Here is a 24117-nt window from a genome sequence, read left to right as displayed (position 1 = left end):
TATTTAGCGATATTTTTCTCATATTACTAGGTTGCATTGCTTTTAACAGTGAAACGATTGACTGTGGGACTTAAATTGAACTAACTTTGGACTGTGACCTGATAAATGTGATAATTGAGACAATTGGACTCCAAGAAATAACATTCTTCTTAATTTGACGTGATTGCCGGAACTCAGCGATTACACTGGGCGCTGTGGTAGCGCTTCATTTAAAAATTTAGACAAATAAGTCATTCTTCACTGTGGGACCAATCCTAGCCGTTAGCGCGCGCTGAAGAAATAGAGACAGTTTTAAAAACTACCTTTCATTGACCTTCTAACAGTATTAATCCGTTTGAGTTACAACGGTTGAGTCACATATTCGTACAAACATGTATTTCGTGATATCTTTCCGTTATTACTAGGTTGTATCGATTTTAACAATGAAACGATTGACTGTGGGACTTAATTGCACTAACTTTGGACTGTGAACTGATAAATGTGATAAATGAGACAAGTAAACTCCAAGAAATAACATTCTTCTTAATTTAACATGATTGCCGGAACTCAGCGATTACACTGAGGGCTGTGGAAGCGCTTTATCTAAAAATTTAGATAAACAAGTCATTCTTTACTGTGGGACCAATCCTAGCGGTTATCGCGCGCTGAAGAAATAGCGACAGTTTCATAAACTACATTTCATTAACTTTCTAACGGTATCAATCCGCTTCAGTTACAACGGCTGCGTCACATATTCGAACCAACATGTATTTAGCGATATTTTTCTCATGTCAATAGGATGCATCTCTTTTATCAGTGAAACGATTGAATGTGGGTCTTAATTGAACTAAATTTGCACTGTGACCTGATAAATGTGATAAATGAGACAATTGGACTCCAAGAAATAACATTCAGCCTAATTTGACACGATTGCCAGAACTCAGCGATTTCACTGGGCGCTGTGGTGGCGTTTTATTTAAAAACTTAGATTAATAATTCAATTTTTACTGTGGGACTAATCCTAGCCGTTATTGCGCGCTGAAGAAATAGCGACAGATTCAAAAAGTACATTTCATTGACTTCCTAACGGTGTCAGTCCGTTTGAGTTACAACGGTTGGGTCACATATTCGTACCAACATGTACTTAGCGATATTTTTCTGATAATACTAGGTTGCATCGCTTTTAACAATGAAACGATTTCCCTGTGGGAGTAATTGAACTGATTTTGGACTGTGACCTTATAAATGTTATAAGTGAGACAATTGGACTCCAAGAAATAACATTCTTCTTAATTTGACATGATTGCCGGAACTCAGCGATTACTGTGGGCGCTGTGGTAGCGCTTCATTTAAAAATTTAGATAAGCAAGTCATTCTTTACTGTGGGGCCAATCCTAGCCGTTATCGCGCGCTGAAGAAATAGCGACAGTTTCAAAAACTACATTTCATTGACTTTCTAAAGAAATCAATACGCTTCAGTTACAACAGTTGGTTTCGTCACATATTCGTGCCAACATGTTTTTAGCGATATTTTTCTCATGTCAATAGGATGCATCGCTTTCATCAGTGAAACGAATGAATGTTGGTCTTAATTGAACTAACTTTGGACTGTGACCTGATAAATGTGATAAATGAGACAATTGGACTCCAAGAACTAACATTCAGTCTAATTTGACACGATTGCCGGAACTCAGCGATTACACTGGGCGCTGTGGTGGCGCTTTAATTAAAAAATTATATTAATAATTCAATTTTTACTGTGGGACCAATTCTAGCCGTTATTGCGCGCTGAAGAAATAGCGACAGATTCAAAAAGTACATTTCATTGACTTCCTAACGGTGTCAGTCCGTTTGAGTTACAACGGTTGGGTCACATATTCGTACCAACATGTACTTAGCGATATTTTTCTGATATTACTAGGTTGCATCGCTTTTAACAATGAAACGATTCACTGTGGGATTAATTGAACTGATTTTGGACTGTGACCTAATAAATGTTATAAATGTGACAATTGGACTCCTAGAAATAACATTCTTCTTAAATTGACATGATTGCCGGAACTCAGCGATTACGCTGGGCGCTGTGGTAGCGCTTTATTTAAAAAATTAGAAAAGCAAGTCATTCTTTACTGTGGGACCATTCCTAGCGGTTATCGCGTGCTGAAGAAATAGCGACAGTTTGAAAAACTACATTTTATTAACTTTCTAACGGTATCAATCCGCTTCAGTTACAACGGTTGTGTCACATATTCGTACCAACATGTATTTAGCGATATTTTTCTCGTGTCAATAGGTTGCATCACTTTTATCAGTGAAACGATTGAATGTGGGACTTAATTGAACTAACTTTGGACTGTGACCTGATAAATGTGATAAATGAGACAATTGGACTCCAAGAAATAACATTCAGCTTAATTTGACACGATTTCCGGAACTCAGCGATTACACTGGGCGCTGTGGTGGCGCTTTATTTAAAAATTCAGATTAATAATTTAATTTTTACTGTGGGACCAATTCTAGCCGTTATCGCGCGTTGAAGAGATAGCGACAGATTCAAAAAGTACATTTCATTGACTTTCTAGCGGTGTCAATCCGTTTGAGTTACAACGGTTGAGTCACATATTCGTACCAACATGTACTTAGCGATATTTTTCTGATATTACTAGGTTGCATCGCTTTTAACAATGAAACAATTGACTTTGGGACTTAATTGAACTAACTTTAAACTGTGACCTGATAAATGTGATAAATGACACAATTGGAATCCGAGAAATAACATTCTTCTTAATTTGACGTGAATGCCGGAACTCAGCGATTGCACTGGGCGCTGTGGTAGCGCTTCATTTATAAATTGAGATAAATAAGTCATTCTTTACCGTGCCACCAATCCTAGCCGTTATCGCGCGCTGAAGAAATAGCGACAGTTTCACAAACTACATTTCATTGACTTTCTAACGGTATCAATCCGCTTCAGTTACAACGGTTTCGTCACATATTCGTACCAACTTGTATTTGCGATATTTTTCTCATGTCAATAGGTTGCATTGCTCTTAACAGTGAAACGATTGAATGTGGGACTTAAATTGAACTAACTTTGGACTGTGACCTGATAAATGTGATAATTGAGACAATTGGACTCCAAGAAATAACATTCTTCTTAATTTGACGTGATTGCCGGAACTCAGCGATTACACTGGGCGCTGTGGTAGCGCTTCATTTAAAAATTTAGACAAATAAGTCATTCTTCACTGTGGGACCAATCCTAGCCGTTAGCGCGCGCTGAAGAAATAGAGACAGTTTTAAAAACTACCTTTCATTGACCTTCTAACAGTATTAATCCGTTTGAGTTACAACGGTTGAGTCACATATTCGTACAAACATGTATTTCGTGATAGTTTTTCTGATATTACTAGGTTGCATCGCTTTTAACAATGAAACGATTGACTGTGGGAGTTAATTGAACTAACTTTGCACTGTGACCTGATAAATGTGATAAATGAGACAATTGGACTCCAAGAAATAACATTCAGCCTAATTTGACACGATTGCCAGAACTCAGCGATTACACTGGGCGCTGTGGTGGCGTTTTATTTAAAAACTTAGCTTAATAATTCAATTTTTACTGTGGGACTAATCCTAGCCGTTATTGCGCGCTGAAGAAATAGCGACAGATTCAAAAAGTACATTTCATTGACTTCCTAACGGTGTCAGTCCGTTTGAGTTACAACGGTTGGGTCACATATTCGTACCAACATGTACTTAGCGATATTTTTCTGATAATACTAGGTTGCATCGCTTTTAACAATGAAACGATTTCCCTGTGGGAGTAATTGAACTGATTTTGGACTGTGGCCTTATAAATGTTATAAGTGAGACAATTGGACTCCAAGAAATAACATTCTTCTTAATTTGACATGATTGCCGGAACTCAGCGATTACTGTGGGCGCTGTGGTAGCGCTTTATTTAAAAAATTAGAAAAGCAAGTCATTCTTTACTGTGGGACCATTCCTAGCGGTTATCGCGTGCTGAAGAAATAGCGACAGTTTGAAAAACTACATTTTATTAACTTTCTAACGGTATCAATCCGCTTCAGTTACAACGGTTGTGTCACATATTCGTACCAACATGTATTTAGCGATATTTTTCTCGTGTCAATAGGTTGCATCACTTTTATCAGTGAAACGATTGAATGTGGGACTTAATTGAACTAACTTTGGACTGTGACCTGATAAATGTGATAAATGAGACAATTGGACTCCAAGAAATAACATTCAGCTTAATTTGACACGATTTCCGGAACTCAGCGATTACACTGGGCGCTGTGGTGGCGCTTTATTTAAAAATTCAGATTAATAAATTAATTTTTACTGTGGGACCAATTCTAGCCGTTATCGCGCGTTGAAGAGATAGCGACAGATTCAAAAAGTACATTTCATTGACTTTCTAGCGGTGTCAATCCGTTTGAGTTACAACGGTTGAGTCACATATTCGTACCAACATGTACTTAGCGATATTTTTCTGATATTACTAGGTTGCATCGCTTTTAACAATGAAACAATTGACTTTGGGACTTAATTGAACTAACTTTAAACTGTGACCTGATAAATGTGATAAATGACACAATTGGAATCCGAGAAATAACATTCTTCTTAATTTGACGTGAATGCCGGAACTCAGCGATTGCACTGGGCGCTGTGGTAGCGCTTCATTTATAAATTGAGATAAATAAGTCATTCTTTACCGTGCCACCAATCCTAGCCGTTATCGCGCGCTGAAGAAATAGCGACAGTTTCACAAACTACATTTCATTGACTTTCTAACGGTATCAATCCGCTTCAGTTACAACGGTTTCGTCACATATTCGTACCAACTTGTATTTGCGATATTTTTCTCATGTCAATAGGTTGCATTGCTCTTAACAGTGAAACGATTGAATGTGGGACTTAAATTGAACTAACTTTGGACTGTGACCTGATAAATGTGATAATTGAGACAATTGGACTCCAAGAAATAACATTCTTCTTAATTTGACGTGATTGCCAGAACTCTTCTTCTTCTTCTTAATTTATTTAACGTCGGAGAAATAACTATGTACATATAGCTTCCTGATATAAAAAAATAAATAAATACATACTTATAAATATACAGGAAACTAATCAAATCCGACAAAAATTTGTTTATGGTTTTATGAAAAATGTATAAAAATTAAGAAAAAATATTTAAATAGACCGAGTGACTGAAATCATACTCCTTTAGTTTCGTTTTAAATTTTTTAAGGCTGTTACAACTTTTCAATTCGGAAGGTAAAGTATTCCAAATTTTAGGCCCCAATGAGCGAAGACATTTTTCCCCAAAATTTTTTGTATTAAAGTTCAATGTTTTAAGATTATTTAAATATTGACTTCGTACTGGCCTGTTTGTTTCGCTGCGTTGAAAGATGTCTAACATAAATGGCGGATTTAAATTATTAAGAGATTTAAAAATCTCTATACATAGATTTCGTATTCGCATAATTTTCATGTAGTTACTTTTGTTCTTGGTAGAAATGTACCTTTCTTTTCTCTCTGAATATCCGCTATCTACAAATTTTAGGGCTCGCTTATGGAGTTTTTCGACCCTAGAAAGTGATTTTGAAGATGAGAAATTCCAAATAAGTGGACAGTAGTTAAAGTTTGAATACACAAAACTTTCTGCTAAGACACTCTTAGCTTTAAAAGGAAGTATGTTTTTAAATCTATACAAAGCATTTAGTTGCGCAGATGCTTTCTTGCAAACCTCATTTAAGTGCTGATCAAATCTAAGGTTATTGTCAATTTTAACTCCTAACAGTTTGACTGTGTCTTGCGAATATATGTTTTTATCTCCGATTCTTATCAGTTTACTACTTGTGTTTTCTATCCTATCTTTGCTGATTATAATGCATTGAAATTTGTCAGGGTTAGCAATCATTTTATTTTCATGTAGCCATGCTAACGCCTGCTCAGACTCACCTTCTAAAATTTTAATGAGGTTTGGAATTGAATTGGAAAAGCTTGACAATGTATTATCATCAGCATAGTTGTGTAGGTCACTTCTGGTTATAAAAAGAAAAATATCGTTAAGAAAAATATTAAAAATTATCGGGCCTAAGATTGATCCTTGCGGCACGCCTGAAAGAATCATTTGGAAAAGACTGTAGTGTCCGTTTATACGAGTAGATTGTTCTCTATTTGTTAGGTATGACAGGACAAATTTCAGGGCATTAATTTCAAATCCATATGCCTCAAGTTTAGCGATTAGTAAATCATGTGGCACACAATCGAATGCTTTTGATAGATCCATTAAGACTGCACCAACCACGTAATTCTTATCAAGTTTTTTTTTCCATTCTTCTAGTAAACGAATTAAGACATGCTGTGTGTTATAGTTTTTCCGATAGGCTGACAAAAATATTGAAAGTTTCGATTCTATGAAAGACATGATTTGATCCTTCATTATGTTTTCATAGAATTTTAAAAATACATTCAACACACTGACAGGTCTAAAATTTTTAATGCTATGTTTGTCTTTGCCTCCTTTGTCAAGAGGTGCTACCGTTGCACGTTTGGCTCCATCGGGAAAAATATTCAATTTTATGCTGCTGTTTATAGCATTTTTCAATGGGCCAATCAGATATTCACTAGCTAACTTCACAAGCTTTGGGGGTATTTTGTCTCTACCTGGAGAGGAATTTATGTTTAAATTAGTAAAAAGTTTTTTGATTGTGTTGTCATCTACCTCCTCAAAGTTAAAAAAATTTATATTTTCGTTGCAGGCTTTAATTTTGACAATACTCGGATGACTCTCGTATGTTTTAATTATCTCATTAATTAGTCTCTCTTTGTCTAAGGAATTTCGATAATCAATTGATATTGGCTTGGTTCCACTACTTTTTTCTACAATGTTAATATAGTGTTCATTAAATAATTCAGCAAGCTCACTGTCATTGGTTATCTGAGCACCATCTTTGATAATCATAATGTTATCATTGTTCAAACCACTTTTATTGGTTATAAACGGCTTAATAGTTTTCCAAAAAGTTTTATTTTCTACAATCCCAGAATCTATAACATTTTTAAAATACATTTTTATGGCTTTCTTTCTGAGTCCAACACACTTATTTCGTTGTTTTTTATAGTTAATCTTGTTTTCTTCAGTAGGATCTTTATTGTATCGGTTTTTAAATCTTGACCTGGTATAAATGGCTTGCCTAAGTTCTTTATTCATAAAAGGTGCTTCATTTCCCCTGAGCAGTTTCTGTTTTAACGGGGCATGCTTTTCAATAATAGAACTAAACGTTTTTGTCAAGTGGTCGTAATTTGAAGCAGGGTCATTTTCATTAAAATCAAAACGTGTATTCCTAACATCAGAAAGAAACTTTCTCTTATCAAACTTTCTGTTACTTCTATAAACAATTAGTTTTGGTTTCAATCTTACCAGATGAGATCTTAGGAAAGTTGTAATCATCAGATGATGGTCACTGAGTCCAGTCTCAGTAACCATAGTGTTTTGAAAAGACCTTTGTTTATTTGTTAAAATAACATCAATTGATGTTCCTTGTTCACTTGCAAAACATGTTTTGTCTTTGACTAAGTTTTTTAGGTCAAAAGTATCGCAAAGAGAAGTTATGTAATGATAATTTATTATTTCATTTTTATTATGAGTATCAATGTTTATGTCCCCCATCACAATGATGTTATCACAAAATGAGAGTGTTTTGTTTAGAATTTTCTCCAAATCTTCAAAGAAACTTTGAAGATTAGAATGACGTGGTGGACGATAAAGGGTGATAATAGTCCATTTTTTGTTTCTGACGTTTAGCTCAGAACATATAATTTCATTACTTGTAAGGTTAGCTATGTTTATTTGCTTACAAACCACTCCCTTTTTTACATACTCAATTAGCCCACCCCCATTTTTATCCCGATCTTTTCTAGATCTTAATTCATAATCATCAATAGTAAATTGACTATTTGGAAAAGTACTATCTAATTTTGTTTCAGATAATACAAAATAATCTGGAGCAAATTTCACAAAGATTTCCCTTAAGTCAATTATTTTTTTCCTTAAACTATTTATATTCAAATATCCTATCAATAGATTGAAAGGATTTTTGATTCTAATATCACAGACATTTTTCAGAGAATTTTGTAAATTATATGTAGAATCATGTGATTGGTCAGTCTCAAATTGATCATTTAATTCCTTATTGCATTCAGAAGAAGTAACCCCATATGGATGTGTTACACCCTGGGAGCAGGATGCCGTAAGTTCAGTGCTTATCCTATCAGAAATCAGTATACATTCGTTTCTATAAAATCCAGACCTAAAAAATTATTTATATAAAATAAGAAATTATTAGCTAACAAAACTTTACCACTTTCCATTAGATGTAATCCATCTTTCCATAAATTAGATTCCATAATATTACTATTGTCGATAAAAATATAGCCATATTTCTTTGCCTCGTTCTCAAGTATATGATTTAACGATTTGATAAACTCAAAATCAATACGAGTACAGATAATAACACTTGAAATAAAAACTTTTTCGACGCCATGATCGATGTATACGCGTGATAGTTTGATTATTTTTTCTGCAATTTCATTAACTGATGATTTATTTCTCTTTATATCCAGCAATTACAGCGATTACACTGGGCGCTGTGGTAGCGCTTCATTTAAAAATTTAGACAAATAAGTCATTCTTCACTGTGGGACCAATCCTAGCCGTTAGCGCGCGCTGAAGAAATAGAGACAGTTTTAAAAACTACCTTTCATTGACCTTCTAACAGTATTAATCCGTTTGAGTTACAACGGTTGAGTCACATATTCGTACAAACATGTATTTCGTGATAGTTTTTCTGATATTACTAGGTTGCATCGCTTTTAACAATGAAACGATTGACTGTGGGAGTTAATTGAACTAACTTTGCACTGTGACCTGATAAATGTGATAAATGAGAGAATTGGACTCCGAGAAATAACATTTGTCTTAATTTGACGTGATTGCCGGAACTAAGCGGTTACACTGGGCGCTGTGGTAGCGCTTCATTAAAAAGTTTAGATAAGCAAGTCATTCTTTACTGTGGGAGTAATCCTAGCCGTTATCGCGCGCTGAAGAAATAGCGACAGTTTAAAAAACTACATGTCATTGACTTTCTAACGGCATCAATCCGCTTCATTTACAACGGTTGCGTCACATATTCGTACCAACATGTATTTAGCGATATTTTTCTAATGTCAATAGGTTGCATCACTTTTAACAGTGAAACGGTTGAATGTGGGACTTAATTCAACTAACTTTGGACTGTGACGTGACAAATGTGATAAATGAAAAAATTGGACTCCAAGAAATAACATTCAGCTTAATTTGAAACGATTGCGGGAACTCAGCGATTACACTGGGCGCTGTGGTAGCGTTTCATTTATAAATTTAGATAAATAAGTCTTTTTTTACTGTAGGACCAATCCTAGCCGTTATCGCGCGCTAAAGAATTAGCGACATTCTCAAAAAGTACATTTCACTGACTTCTTAACGGCGTCAGTCCGTTTGAGTTACAACGATTGGGTCACATATTCGTACCAACATGTACTTAGCGATATTTCTCTGATACTACTAGGTTGCATCACTTTTAACAATGAAACGATTGACTGTGGGAGTTAATTGAACTAGCTTTGGACTGTGACCTGATAAATGTGATAAATGAGACAATTGGACTCCGAGAAATAACATTCAGCTTAATTTGACACGATTGCCGGAACTCAGCTATTACACTGGGCGCTGTGGTAGCGCTTCATTTAAAAATTTAGAAAAGTAAGTCATTCTTTACCGTGGGACCAATCCTAGCCATTATCGCGCGCTGAAGAAATAGCCACAGTTTCAAAAACTGCATTTCATTGATTTTCTAACGGTGTCAGTCCGTTTGAGTTACAACGGTTTTGTCACATATTCGTACCAACATGTATTTAGCGATAGTTTTTTCTGATATTAGTAGGTGGCATCGCTTTTAACAATGAAACGATTGACTGTGGGAGTTAATTGAACTAACTTTGGACTGTGACGTGATAAATGTGACAAATGAGACAATTGAACTCCTAGAAATAACAATCGTCTTAATTTGACGTGATTGCCGGAACTCAGCGATTACACTGGGCGCTTTTGTAGCGTTCATTTAAAAGTTTATATAAGTAAGTCATTCTTTACTGTGGGACTAGTCCTAGCCGCTATCGCGCGCTGAAAAAATACCGACAGTTTCACAAACTACAAGTCATTGACTTTCTAACGGTATCAATCCGCTTCAGTTCCAAAGGTCGCGTCACATATTCGTAGCAACATGTATTTAGCGATATTTTTCTCATGTCAATAGGTTGCATCGCTTTTAACAGTGAAACGATTGACTGTGGGAGTTAATTGAACTAGCTTTGGACTGTGACCTGATAAATGTGATAAATGAGACAATTGGACTCCGAGAAATAACATTCAGCTTAATTTGACACGATTGCCGGAACTCAGCTATTACACTGGGCGCTGTGGTAGCGCTTCATTTAAAAATTTAGAAAAGTAAGTCATTCTTTACCGTGGGACCAATCCTAGCCATTGTCGCGCGCTGAAGAAATAGCCACAGTTTCAAAAACTGCATTTCATTGATTTTCTAACGGTGTCAGTCCGTTTGAGTTACAACGGTTTTGTCACATATTCGTACCAACATGTATTTAGCGATAGTTTTTTCTGATATTAGTAGGTGGCATCGCTTTTAACAATGAAACGATTGACTGTGGGAGTTAATTGAACTAACTTTGGACTGTGACGTGATAAATGTGACAAATGAGACAATTGAACTCCTAGAAATAACAATCGTCTTAATTTGACGTGATTGCCGGAACTCAGCGATTACACTGGGCGCTTTTGTAGCGTTCATTTAAAAACTTATATAAGTAAGTCATTCTTTACTGTGGGACTAGTCCTAGCCGTTATCGCGCGCTGAAAAAATACCGACAGTTTCACAAACAACATGTCATTGACTTTCTAACGGTATCAATCCGCTTCAGTTACAAAGGTCGCGTCACATATTCGTAGCAACATGTATTTAGCGATATTTTTCTCATGTCAATAGGTTGCATCGCTTTTAACAGTGAAACGATTGAATGTGGGTCTTAATTGAACTAACTTTGGACTGTGACCTGATAAATGTGATGAATGAGACATTTGGACTCCAAGAAATAACATTCAGCTTAATTTGACACGATTGCGGAACTGAGCGATTACACTGAGCGCTGTGGTAGCGCTTCATTTAAAAAATTAGATAAATAAGTCATTCTTTACCGTGGCACCAATCCTAGCCGTTATCGCGCGTTGTAGGAATAGCCACAGTTTCAAAAACTACATTTCATTGACTTTCTAACGGTGTCAGTCCGTTTGAGTTACAACGGTTGGGTCACATATTCGTACCAACATGTATTTTGCGAAATTTTTCTCATGTCAATAGGTTGCATCGCTTTTAACAGTGAAACTATTGAATGTGGGACTTAATTGAACTAACTTTTGACTGTGACCTGATAGATGTGGTAAATGAGACAACTGGACTCCAAGAAATAACGTTCATCTTAATTTGACATGATTGCTGTAACTCAGCGATTACACTGGGCGCTGTGGTAGCGCTTCATTTAAAAATTTAGATAAATAAGTCATTTTTACTGTGGGACCAATCCTCGCCGTTATCGCGCGCTGAAGAAATAGCGACGGTTTCAAAAACTATATTTCATTGACTTTCTAACGGTGTCAGTCCGTTAGAGTTACAACGGTTGGGTCACATATTCGTACCAACATGTATTTAGCGATATTTCTCTCATATTACTAGGTTGCATCACTTTTAACAGTGAAACGATTGACTGACGGACCTAATTGAACTAATTTTGGACTGTGACCTTATAAATGTTATAAGTGAGACAATGGGACTCAAAGAAATAACATTCTTCTTAATTTGACATGATTGCCGGACCTCAGCGATTACACTGGGCGCTGTGGTAGCGCTTCATTTAAAAATTTAGATTAATAATTCAATTTTTACTGTGGGACCAATCCTAGCGTCATTGCGCGCTGAAGAAATAGCGATAGATTCAAAAATTACATTTCATTGACTTCCTAACGGTGTCAGTCCGTTTGAGTTACAACGGTTGGGTCACATATTCGTACCAACATGTACTTAGCGATATTTTTCTGATATTACTAGGTTGTATCGCTTTTAACAATGAAATGATTGACTGTGGGATTAATTAAACTGATTTTGGACTGTGACCTGATAAATGTGATAAATATGACAATTGGACTCCAAGAAATAACATTCACATTAATTTGACATGATTGCCGGAACTCAGCGATTACACTTGGCGCTGTGGTAGCGCTTCATTTAAAAATTTAAATAAATAAGTCATTCTTTACCGTGGGACCAATCCTCACCGTTATCGCGCGTTGAAGAAATAGCGACAGTTTCAAAAACTACATTTCATTCACTTTCTAACGGTATCAATCCGCTTCAGTTACAACGGTTGCGTCGCATATTCGTACCAACATGTATTTAGCGATATTTTTCTCATGTCAATAGGTTGCATCGCTTTTAACAGTGAAACTATTGAATGTGGGACTTAATTGAACTAACTTTTGACTGTGACCTGATAGATGTGGTAAATGAGACAACTGGACTCCAAGAAATAACGTTCATCTTAATTTGACATGATTGCTGTAACTCAGCGATTACACTGGGCGCTGTGGTAGCGCTTCATTTAAAAATTTAGATAAATAAGTCATTTTTACTGTGGGACCAATCCTCGCCGTTATCGCGCGCTGAAGAAATAGCGACGGTTTCAAAAACTATATTTCATTGACTTTCTAACGGTGTCAGTCCGTTAGAGTTACAACGGTTGGGTCACATATTCGTACCAACATGTATTTAGCGATATTTCTCTCATATTACTAGGTTGCATCACTTTTAACAGTGAAACGATTGACTGACGGACCTAATTGAACTAATTTTGGACTGTGACCTTATAAATGTTATAAGTGAGACAATGGGACTCAAAGAAATAACATTCTTCTTAATTTGACATGATTGCCGGACCTCAGCGATTACACTGGGCGCTGTGGTAGCGCTTCATTTAAAAATTTAGATTAATAATTCAATTTTTACTGTGGGACCAATCCTAGCGTCATTGCGCGCTGAAGAAATAGCGATAGATTCAAAAATTACATTTCATTGACTTCCTAACGGTGTCAGTCCGTTTGAGTTACAACGGTTGGGTCACATATTCGTACCAACATGTACTTAGCGATATTTTTCTGATATTACTAGGTTGTATCGCTTTTAACAATGAAATGATTGACTGTGGGATTAATTAAACTGATTTTGGACTGTGACCTGATAAATGTGATAAATATGACAATTGGACTCCAAGAAATAACATTCACATTAATTTGACATGATTGCCGGAACTCAGCGATTACACTTGGCGCTGTGGTAGCGCTTCATTTAAAAATTTAAATAAATAAGTCATTCTTTACCGTGGGACCAATCCTCACCGTTATCGCGCGTTGAAGAAATAGCGACAGTTTCAAAAACTACATTTCATTCACTTTCTAACGGTATCAATCCGCTTCAGTTACAACGGTTGCGTCGCATATTCGTACCAACATGTATTTAGCGATATTTTTCTCATGTCAATAGGTTGCATCGCTTTTATCAGTGCAACGATTGAATGTGGGACTTAATTGAACTAACTTTGGACTGTGACCTGATAAATGTAATAAATGAGACAATTGGACTCCAAGAAATAACATTCAGCTTAATTTGACACGATTGCCGGAACTCAGCGATTACACTGGGCGCTGTGGTGGCGCTTCATTTAAAAATTCAGATTAATAATTCAATTTTTACTGTGGGACCAATCCTATATTTCGTCCTATATATCCTATATATGAGTTGGGTCACATATTCGTACCAACATGTTCTTAGCGATATTTTTCTCATGTCAATAGGATGCATCGCTTTTATCAATGAAACGATTGACTGTGATACTTAATTGCGCTAACTTTGGACTGTGAACTGATAAATGTGATAAATGAGACAATTGGACTTCAAGAAATAACATTCTTCTTAATTTGACATGATTGCCGGAACTCAGCGATTACACTGGGCGCTGTGGTAGCGCTTCATTTAAAAATTTAGATAAGCAAGTCACTCTTTACTGTGGGACTAATCCTAGCCGTTATGGCGCGCTGAAGAAATAGCGACAGTTTCAAAAACTACATTTCATTGACATTCTAACGGTATCAATCCGCTTCAGTTACAACGGTTGCGTCACATATTAGTGCCAACATGTACTTAGCGATATTTTTCTGATATTACTAGGTTGCATCGCTTTTAACAATGAAACGATTCACTGTGGGACTTAATTGAACTAACTTTGGATTGTGACGTGATAAATGTGATAACTGAGACAATTGGACTCCAAGAAATAACATTCTTCTTAATTTGATGTGATTGCCGGAACTTAGCGATTACACTAGGCGCTGTGGTAGCACTTCATTTAAAAATTTAGATAAGCAAGTCATTCTTTACTGTGGGACCAATCCTAGCCGTTATCGCGCGCTGAAGAAATAGCGACAGTTTCAAAAACTACATTTCATTGACTTTCTAACGGCATCAATCCGCTTCAGTTACAACGGTTGCGTCACATATTCGTGCCAACATGTATTTAGCGATTTTTTTCTCATGTCAATAGGTTGCATCGCTTTTATCAGTGAAACGATTGACTGTGGGACTTATTTGCACTAACTTTGGACTGTGACCTGATAAATGTGATAAATGAGACAATTGGACTCCAAGAAATAACATTCACCTTAATTTAACACGATTGCAGGAACTCAGCGATTACACTGGGCGCTGTGGTGGCGCTTCATTTAAAAATTCAGATTAATACTTCAATTTTTACTGTGGGACCAATCCTAGCCGTTATCGCGCGCTGAAGAAATAGCGACAGATTCAAAAAGTACATTTCATTGACTTTCTAACGGTGTCAGTCCGTTTGAGTTACAACGGTTGGGTCACATATTTGTACCAACATGTACTTAGCGATATTTTTCTGATATTACTAGGTTGCATCGCTTTTAACAGTGAAACGATTGAATGTGGGACTTAATTGAACTAACTTTGGACTGTGACCTGATAAATGTGATAAATGAGACAATTGGACTCCAAGAAATAACATTCAGCTTAATTTGACACGATTGCCGGAACTCAGCGATCACACTGGGCGCTGTGGTGGCGCTTTATTTAAAAACTTAGATTAATAATTCAATTTTTACTGTGGGACCAATCCTAGCCGTTATTGCGCGATGAAGAAATAGCGACAGATTCAAAAAGTATATTTCATTGACTTCCTAACGGTATCAGTCCGTTTGAGTTACAATAGTTGGGTCACATATTCGTACCAACATGTACTTAGCGATGTTTTTCTGATATTACTAGGTTGCATCTCTTTTAACAATGAAACGATTGACTGTGGGACTAATCCTAGCCGTTATCGCGCGCTGAAGAAATAGCGACAGTTTCAAAAACTACATTTCATTGACTTTCTAACGGTATCAATCCGCTTCAGTTACAACGGTTGCGTCACATATTAGTGCCAACATGTATTTAGCGATATTTTTCTCATGTCAATAGGTTGCATCGCTTTTATCAGTGCAACGATTGAATGTGGGACTTAATTGAACTAACTTTGGACTGTGACCTGATAAATGTAATAAATGAGACAATTGGACTCCAAGAAATAACATTCAGCTTAATTTGACACGATTGCCGGAACTCAGCGATTACACTGGGCGCTGTGGTGGCGCTTCATTTAAAAATTCAGATTAATAATTCAATTTTTACTGTGGGACCAATCCTATATTTCGTCCTATATATCCTATATATGAGTTGGGTCACATATTCGTACCAACATGTTCTTAGCGATATTTTTCTCATGTCAATAGGATGCATCGCTTTTATCAATGAAACGATTGACTGTGATACTTAATTGCGCTAACTTTGGACTGTGAACTGATAAATGTGATAAATGAGACAATTGGACTTCAAGAAATAACATTCTTCTTAATTTGACATGATTGCCGGAACTCAGCGATTACACTGGGCGCTGTGGTAGCGCTTCATTTAAAAATTTAGATAAGCAAGTCACTCTTTACTGTGGGACTAATCCTAGCCGTTATGGCGCGCTGAAGAAATAGCGACAGTTTCAAAAACTACATTTCATTGACATTCTAACGGTATCAATCCGCTTCAGTTACAACGGTTGCGTCACATATTAGTGCCAACATGTATTTAGCGATATTTTTCTCATGTCAATAGGATGCATCGCTTTTATCAATGAAACGATTCACTGTGGGATTAATTGAACTGATTTTGGACTGTGACCTAATAAATGTTATAAATGTGACAATTGGACTCCAAGAAATAACATTCTATTTCATTTGACATGATTGCCGGAACTCAGCGATTACACTGGGCGCTGTGGTAGCGCTTCAATTAAAAATTTAGATAAGCAAGTCATTCTTTACTGTGGGACCAATCCTAGCGGTTATCGCGCGCTGAAGAAATAGCGACAGTTTCAAAAACTACATTTCATTAACTTTCTAACGGTATAAATCCGCTTTAGTTACAACGGTTGCGTCACATATTCGTACCAACATGTATTTAGCGATATTTTTCTCATGTCAATAGGTTGCATCGCTTTTATCAGTGAAAAGATTGAATGTGGCAGTTAATTGAACTAACATTGGACTGTGACCTGATAAATGTGATAAATGAGACAATTGGACTCCAAGAAATAACATTCACCTTAATTTGACACGATTGCAGCAACTCAGCGATTACACTGGGCGCTGTGGTGGCACTTCATTTAAAAATTCAGATTAATACTTCAATTTTTACTGTGGGACCAATCCTAGCCGTTATCGCGCGCTGAAGAAATAGCGACCGATTCAAAAAGTACATTTCATTGATTTTCTAACGGTGTCAGTTCGTTTGAGTTACAACTGTTGGGTCACATATTCGTAACAACATGTTCTTAGCGATATTTTTCTCATGTCAATAGGATGCATCGCTTTTATCAATGAAACGATTGACTGTGATACTTAATTGCGCTAACTTTGGACTGTGAACTGATAAATGTGATAAATGATACAATTGGACTCCAAGAAATAACATTCTTCTTAATTTGACATGATTGCCGGAACTGAGCGATTACACTGGGCGCTGTGGTAGCACTTCATTTAAAAATTTACATTAATAATTCAATTTTTACTGTGGGACCAATCCTAGCCGTTAGTGCGCGCTGAAGAAATAGAGACAGTTTCAAAAAATACATTTCATTGACTTCCTAACGGTGTCAGTCCGTTTAAGTTACAACGGTTGGGTCACATATTCGTACCAACATGTACTTAGCGATATTTTTCTGATATTACTAGGTTGCATCGCTTTTAACAATGAAACGATTCACTGTGGGACTTAATTGAACTAACTTTGGATTGTGACCTGATAAATGTGATAACTGAGACAATTGGACTCCAAGAAATAACATTCTTCTTAATTTGATGTGATTGCCGGAACTTAGCGATTACACTAGGCGCTGTGGTAGCACTTCATTTAAAAATTTAGATAAGCAAGTCATTCTTTACTGTGGGACCAATCCTAGCCGTTATCGCGCGCTGAAGAAATAGCGACAGTTTCAAAAACTACATTTCATTGACTTTCTAACGGCATCAATCCGCTTCAGTTACAACGGTTGCGTCACATATTCGTGCCAACATGTATTTAGCGATTTTTTTGTCATGTCAATAGGTTGCATCGCTTTTATCAGTGAAACGATTGACTGTGGGACTTATTTGCACTAACTTTGGACTGTGACCTGATAAATGTGATAAATGAGACAATTGGACTCCAAGAAATAACATTCACCTTAATTTAACACGATTGCAGGAACTCAGCGATTACACTGGGCGCTGTGGTGGCGCTTCATTTAAAAATTCAGATTAATACTTCAATTTTTACTGTGGGACCAATCCTAGCCGTTATCGCGCGCTGAAGAAATAGCGACAGATTCAAAAAGTACATTTCATTGAGTTTCTAACGGTGTCAGTCCGTTTGAGTTACAACGGTTGGGTCACATATTCGTACCAACATGTACTTAGCGATATTTTTCTGATATTACTAGGTTGCATCGCTTTTAACAGTGAAACGATTGAATGTGGGACTTAATTGAACTAACTTTGGACTGTGACCTGATAAATGTGATAAATGAGACAATTGGACTCCAAGAAATAACATTCAGCTTAATTTGACACGATTGCCGGAACTCAGCGATCACACTGGGCGCTGTGGTGGCGCTTTATTTAAAAACTTAGATTAATAATTCAATTTTTACTGTGGGACCAATCCTAGCCGTTATTGCGCGATGAAGAAATAGCGACAGATTCAAAAAGTATATTTCATTGACTTCCTAACGGTATCAGTCCGTTTGAGTTACAATAGTTGGGTCACATATTCGTACCAACATGTACTTAGCGATGTTTTTCTGATATTACTAGGTTGCATCTCTTTTAACAATGAAACGATTGACTGTGGGACTAATCCTAGCCGTTATCGCGCGCTGAAGAAATAGCGACAGTTTCAAAAACTACATTTCATTGACTTTTTAACGGTATCAATCCGCTTCAGTTACAACGGTTGCGTCACATATTAGTGCCAACATGTATTTAGCGATATTTTTCTCATGTCAATAGGATGCATCGCTTTTATCAATGAAACGATTCACTGTGGGATTAATTGAACTGATTTTGGACTGTGACCTAATAAATGTTATAAATGTGACAATTGGACTCCGAGAAATAACATTCTATTTAATTTGACATGATTGCCGGAACTCAGCGATTACACTGGGCGCTGTGGTAGCGCTTCAATTAAAAATTTAGATAAGCAAGTCATTCTTTACTGTCAGACCAATCCTAGCGGTTATCGCGCGCTGAAGAAATAGCGACAGTTTCAAAAACTACATTTCATTAACTTTCTAACGGTATAAATCCGCTTCAGTTACAACGGTTGCGTCACATATTCGTACCAACATGTATTTAGCGATATTTTTCTCATGTCAATAGGTTGCATCGCTTTTATCAGTGAAAAGATTGAATGTGGCAGTTAATTGAACTAACATTGGACTGTGACCTGATAAATGTGATAAATGAGACAATTGGACTCCAAGAAATAACATTCACCTTAATTTGACACGATTGCAGGAACTCAGCGATTACACTGGGCGCTGTGGTGGCGCTTCATTTAAAAATTCAGATTAATACTTCAATTTTTACTGTGGGACCAATCTTAGCCGTTATCGCGCGCTGAAGAAATAGCGACAGATTCAAAAAGTACATTTCATTGACTTTCTAACGGTGTCAGTTCGTTTGAGTTAGAACTGTTGGGTCACATATTCGTACCAACATGTTCTTAGCGATATTTTTCTGATATTACTAGGTTGCATCGCTTTTAACAGTGAAACGATTGAATGTGGGACTTAATTGAACTAACTTTGGACTGTGACCTGATAAATGTGATAAATGAGACAATTGGACTCCAAGAAATAACATTCAGCTTAATTTGACACGATTGCCGGAACTCAGCGATTACACTGGGCGCTGTGGTGGCGCTTTATTTAAAAATTTAGATTAATAATTCAATTTTTACTGTGAGACCAATCCTAGCCGTTATTGCGCGCTGAAGAAATAGCGACAGTTTCAAAAACTACATTTCATTGACTTTCTAACAGTATCAATCCGCTTCAGTTACAACGGTTGCGTCACATATTAGTGCCAACATGTATTTAGCGATATTTTTCTCATGTCAATAGGATGCGTCGCTTTTATCAATGAAACGATTCACTGTGGGATTAATTGAACTGATTTTGGACTGTGACCTAATAAATGTTATAAATGTGACATATGGACTCCAAGAAATAACATTCTATTTAATTTGACATGATTGCCGGAACTCAGCGATTACACTGGGCGCTGTGGTAGCGCTTCAATTAAAAATTTAGATAAGCAAGTCATTCTTTACTGTGGGACCAATCCTAGCGGTTATCGCGCGCTGAAGAAATAGCGACAGTTTCAAAAACTACATTTCATTAACTTTCTAACGGTATAAATCCGCTTCAGTTACAACGGTTGCGTCACATATTCGTAACAACATGTATTTAGCGATATTTTTCTCATGTCAATAGGTTGCATCGCTTTTATCAGTGAAAAGATTGAATGTGGCAGTTAATTGAACTAACATTGGACTGTGACCTGATAAATGTGATAAATGAGACAATTGGACTCCAAGAAATAACATTCACCTTAATTTGACACGATTGCAGGAACTCAGCGATTACACTGGGCGCTGTGGTGGCGCTTCATTTAAAAATTCAGATTAATACTTCAATTTTTACTGTGGGACCAATCCTAGCCGTTATCGCGCGCTGAAGAAATAGCGGCAGATTCAAAAAGTACATTTCATTGACTTTCTAACGGTGTCAGTTCGTTTGAGTTAGAACTGTTGGGTCACATATTCGCACCAACATGTTCTTAGCGATATTTTTCTGATATTACTAGGTTGCATCGCTTTTAACAGTGAAACGATTGAATGTGGGACTTAATTGAACTAACTTTGGACTGTGACCTGATAAATGTGATAAATGAGACAATTGGACTCCAAGAAATAACATTCAGCTTAATTTGACACGATTGCCGGAACTCAGCGATTACACTGGGCGCTGTGGTAGCGCTTTATTTAAAAATTTAGATTAATAATTCAATTTTTACTGTGAGACCAATCCTAGCCGTTATTGCGCGCTAAAGAAATAGCGACAGATTCAAAAAGTACATTTCATTGACTTTCTAACGGTGTCAGTCCGTTTGAGTTACAACTGTTGGGTCACATATTCGTACCAACATGTTCTTAGCGATATTTTTCTGATATTACTAGGTTGCATCGCTTTTAACAGTGAAACGATTGAATGTGGGACTTAATTGAACTAACTTTGGACTGTGACCTGATAAATGTGATAAATGAGACAACTGGACTCAAAGAAATAACATTCAGCTTAATTTGACACGATTGCCGGAACTCAGCGATTACACTGGGCGCTGTGGCGGCGCTTTATTTAAAAATTTAGATTAATAATTCAATTTTTACTGTGGGACCAATCCTAGCCGTTATTGCGCGCTGAAGAAATAACGACAGATTCAAAAAGTACATTTCATTGACTTCCTAACGGTGTCAGTCCGTTTGAGTTACAACAGTTGGGTCACATATTCGTACCAACATGTACTTAACGATATTTTTCTCATATTACCAGCTTGCATCGCTTTCAACAATGAAACGATTGACTGTGGGATTAATTGAACTGATTTTGGACTGTGACCTTATAAAAGTTATAAGTGAGGCAATTGGACTCCAAGAAATAACATTCTTCTTAATTTGACATGATTGCCGGAACTCAGCGATTACACTGGGCGCTGTGGTAGCGCTTCATTTAAAAATTTAGATTAATAAGTCATTCTTTACTGTGGGACCAATCCTAGCCGTTATTGCGCGCTGAAGAAATAGCGACAGATTCAAAAAGTACATTTCATTGACTTCCTAACGGTGTCAGTCCGTTTGAGTTACAACAGTTGGGTCACACATTCGTACCAACATGTTCTTAGCAATATTTTTCTGATATTACTAGCTTGCATCGCTTTTAACAATGAAACGATTGACTGTGGGATTAATTGAACTGATTTTGGACTGTGACCTTATCAATGGTATAAGTGAGACAATTGGACTTCAAGAAATAACATTCTCCTTAATTTGACATGATTGCCGGAACTCAGCGATTACACTGGGCGCTGTGGTAGCCCTTCATTTAAAAATTTAGTCAAATAAGTCATTCTTCACTGTGGGACCAATCCTAGCCGTTAGCGCGCGCTGAAGAAATAGAGACAGTTTCAAAAACTACATTTCATTGACCTTCTAACAGTATTAATCCGTTTGAGTTACAACGGTTGAGTCACATATTCGTACCAACATGTATTTCGTGATATCTTTGCGGTATTACTAGGTTGCTTCGCTTTTAACAGTGAAACGATTGACTGTGGGACTAATTGAACTGATTTTGGACTGTGACCTTATAAATGTTATAAGTGAGACAATTGGACTCCAAGAAATAACATTCTTCTTAATTTGACGATTACACTGGGCGCTGTGGTAGCGCTTCATTTAAAAATTTAGACAAAGAAGTCATTCTTCACTGTGGGACCAATCCTAGCCGTTAGCGCGCGCTGAAGAAATAGAGACAGTTTCAAAAACTACATTTCATTGACCTTCTAACAGTATTAATCCGTTTGAGTTACAACGGTTGAGTCACATATTCGTACCAACATGTATTTAGCGATATTTTTCTCATGTCAATAGGTTGCATCGCTTTTATCAATGAAAAGATTGAATGTGGCAGTTAATTGAACTAACATTGGACTGTGACCTGATAAATGTGATAAATGAGACAATTGGACTCCAAGAAATAACATTCACCTTAATTTGACACGATTGCAGGAACTCAGCGATTACACTGGGCGCTGTGGTGGCGCTTCATTTAAAAATTCAGAATAATACTTCAATTTTTACTGTGGGACCAATCCTAGCCGTTATCACGCGCTGAAGAAATAGCGACAGATTCAAAAAGTACATTTCATTGACTTTCTAACGGTGTCAGTTCGTTTGAGTTTTAACTGTTGGGTCACATATTCGTACCAACATGTTCTTAGCGATATTTTTCTGATATTACTAGGTTGCATCGCTTTTAACAGTGAAACGATTGAATGTGGGACTTAATTGAACTAACTTTGGACTGTGACCTGATAAATGTGATAAATGAGACAATTGGACTCCAAGAAATAACATTCAGCTTAATTTGACACGATTGCCGGAACTCAGCGATTACACTGGGCGCTGTGGTGGCGCTTTATTTAAAAATTTAGATTAATAATTCAATTTTTACTGTGAGACCAATCCTAGCCGTTATTGCGCGCTGAAGAAATAGCGACAGATTCAAAAAGTACATTTCATTGACTTCCTAACGGTGTCAGTCCGTTTGAGTTACAACAGTTGGGTCACACATTTGTACCAACATGTACTTAGCAATATTTTTCTGATATTACTAGCTTGCATCGCTTTTAACAATGAAACGATTGACTGTGGGATTAATTGAACTGATTTTGGACTGTGACCTTATCAATGGTATAAGTGAGACAATTGGACTTCAAGAAATAACATTCTTCTTAATTTGACATGATTGCCGGAACTCAGCGATTACACTGGGCGCTGTGGTAGCCCTTCATTTAAAAATTTAGTCAAATAAGTCATTCTTCACTGTGGTACCAATCCTAGCAGTTAGCGCGCGCTGTAGAAATAGAGACAGTTTCAAAAACTACATTTCATTGACCTTCTAACAGTATTAATCCGTTTGAGTTACAACGGTTGAGTCACATATTCGTACCAACATGTTCTTAGCGATATTTTTCTGATATTACTAGGTTGCATCGCTTTTAACAGTGAAACGATTGAATGTGGGACTTAATTGAACTAACTTTGGACTGTGACCTGATAAATGTGATAAATGAGACAATTGGACTCCAAGAAATAACATTCAGCTTAATTTGACACGATTGCCGGAACTCAGCGATTACACTGGGCGCTGTGGTGGCGCTTTATTTAAAAATTTAGATTAATAATTCAATTTTTACTGTGAGACCAATCCTAGCCGTTATTGCGCGCTGAAGAAATAGCGACAGATTCAAAAAGTACATTTCATTGACTTCCTAACGGTGTCAGTCCGTTTGAGTTACAACAGTTGGGTCACACATTTGTACCAACATGTACTTAGCGATATTTTTCTGATATTACTAGCTTGCATCGCTTTTAACAATGAAACGATTGACTGTGGGATTAATTGAACTGATTTTGGACTGTGACCTTATCAATGGTATAAGTGAGA

Source organism: Hydractinia symbiolongicarpus, chromosome 1 (genome assembly GCF_029227915.1).
Source record: "Hydractinia symbiolongicarpus strain clone_291-10 chromosome 1, HSymV2.1, whole genome shotgun sequence".
Lineage (NCBI taxonomy): Eukaryota > Metazoa > Cnidaria > Hydrozoa > Anthoathecata > Hydractiniidae > Hydractinia > Hydractinia symbiolongicarpus.
Note: the sequence above shows the minus strand (reverse complement) of the source record.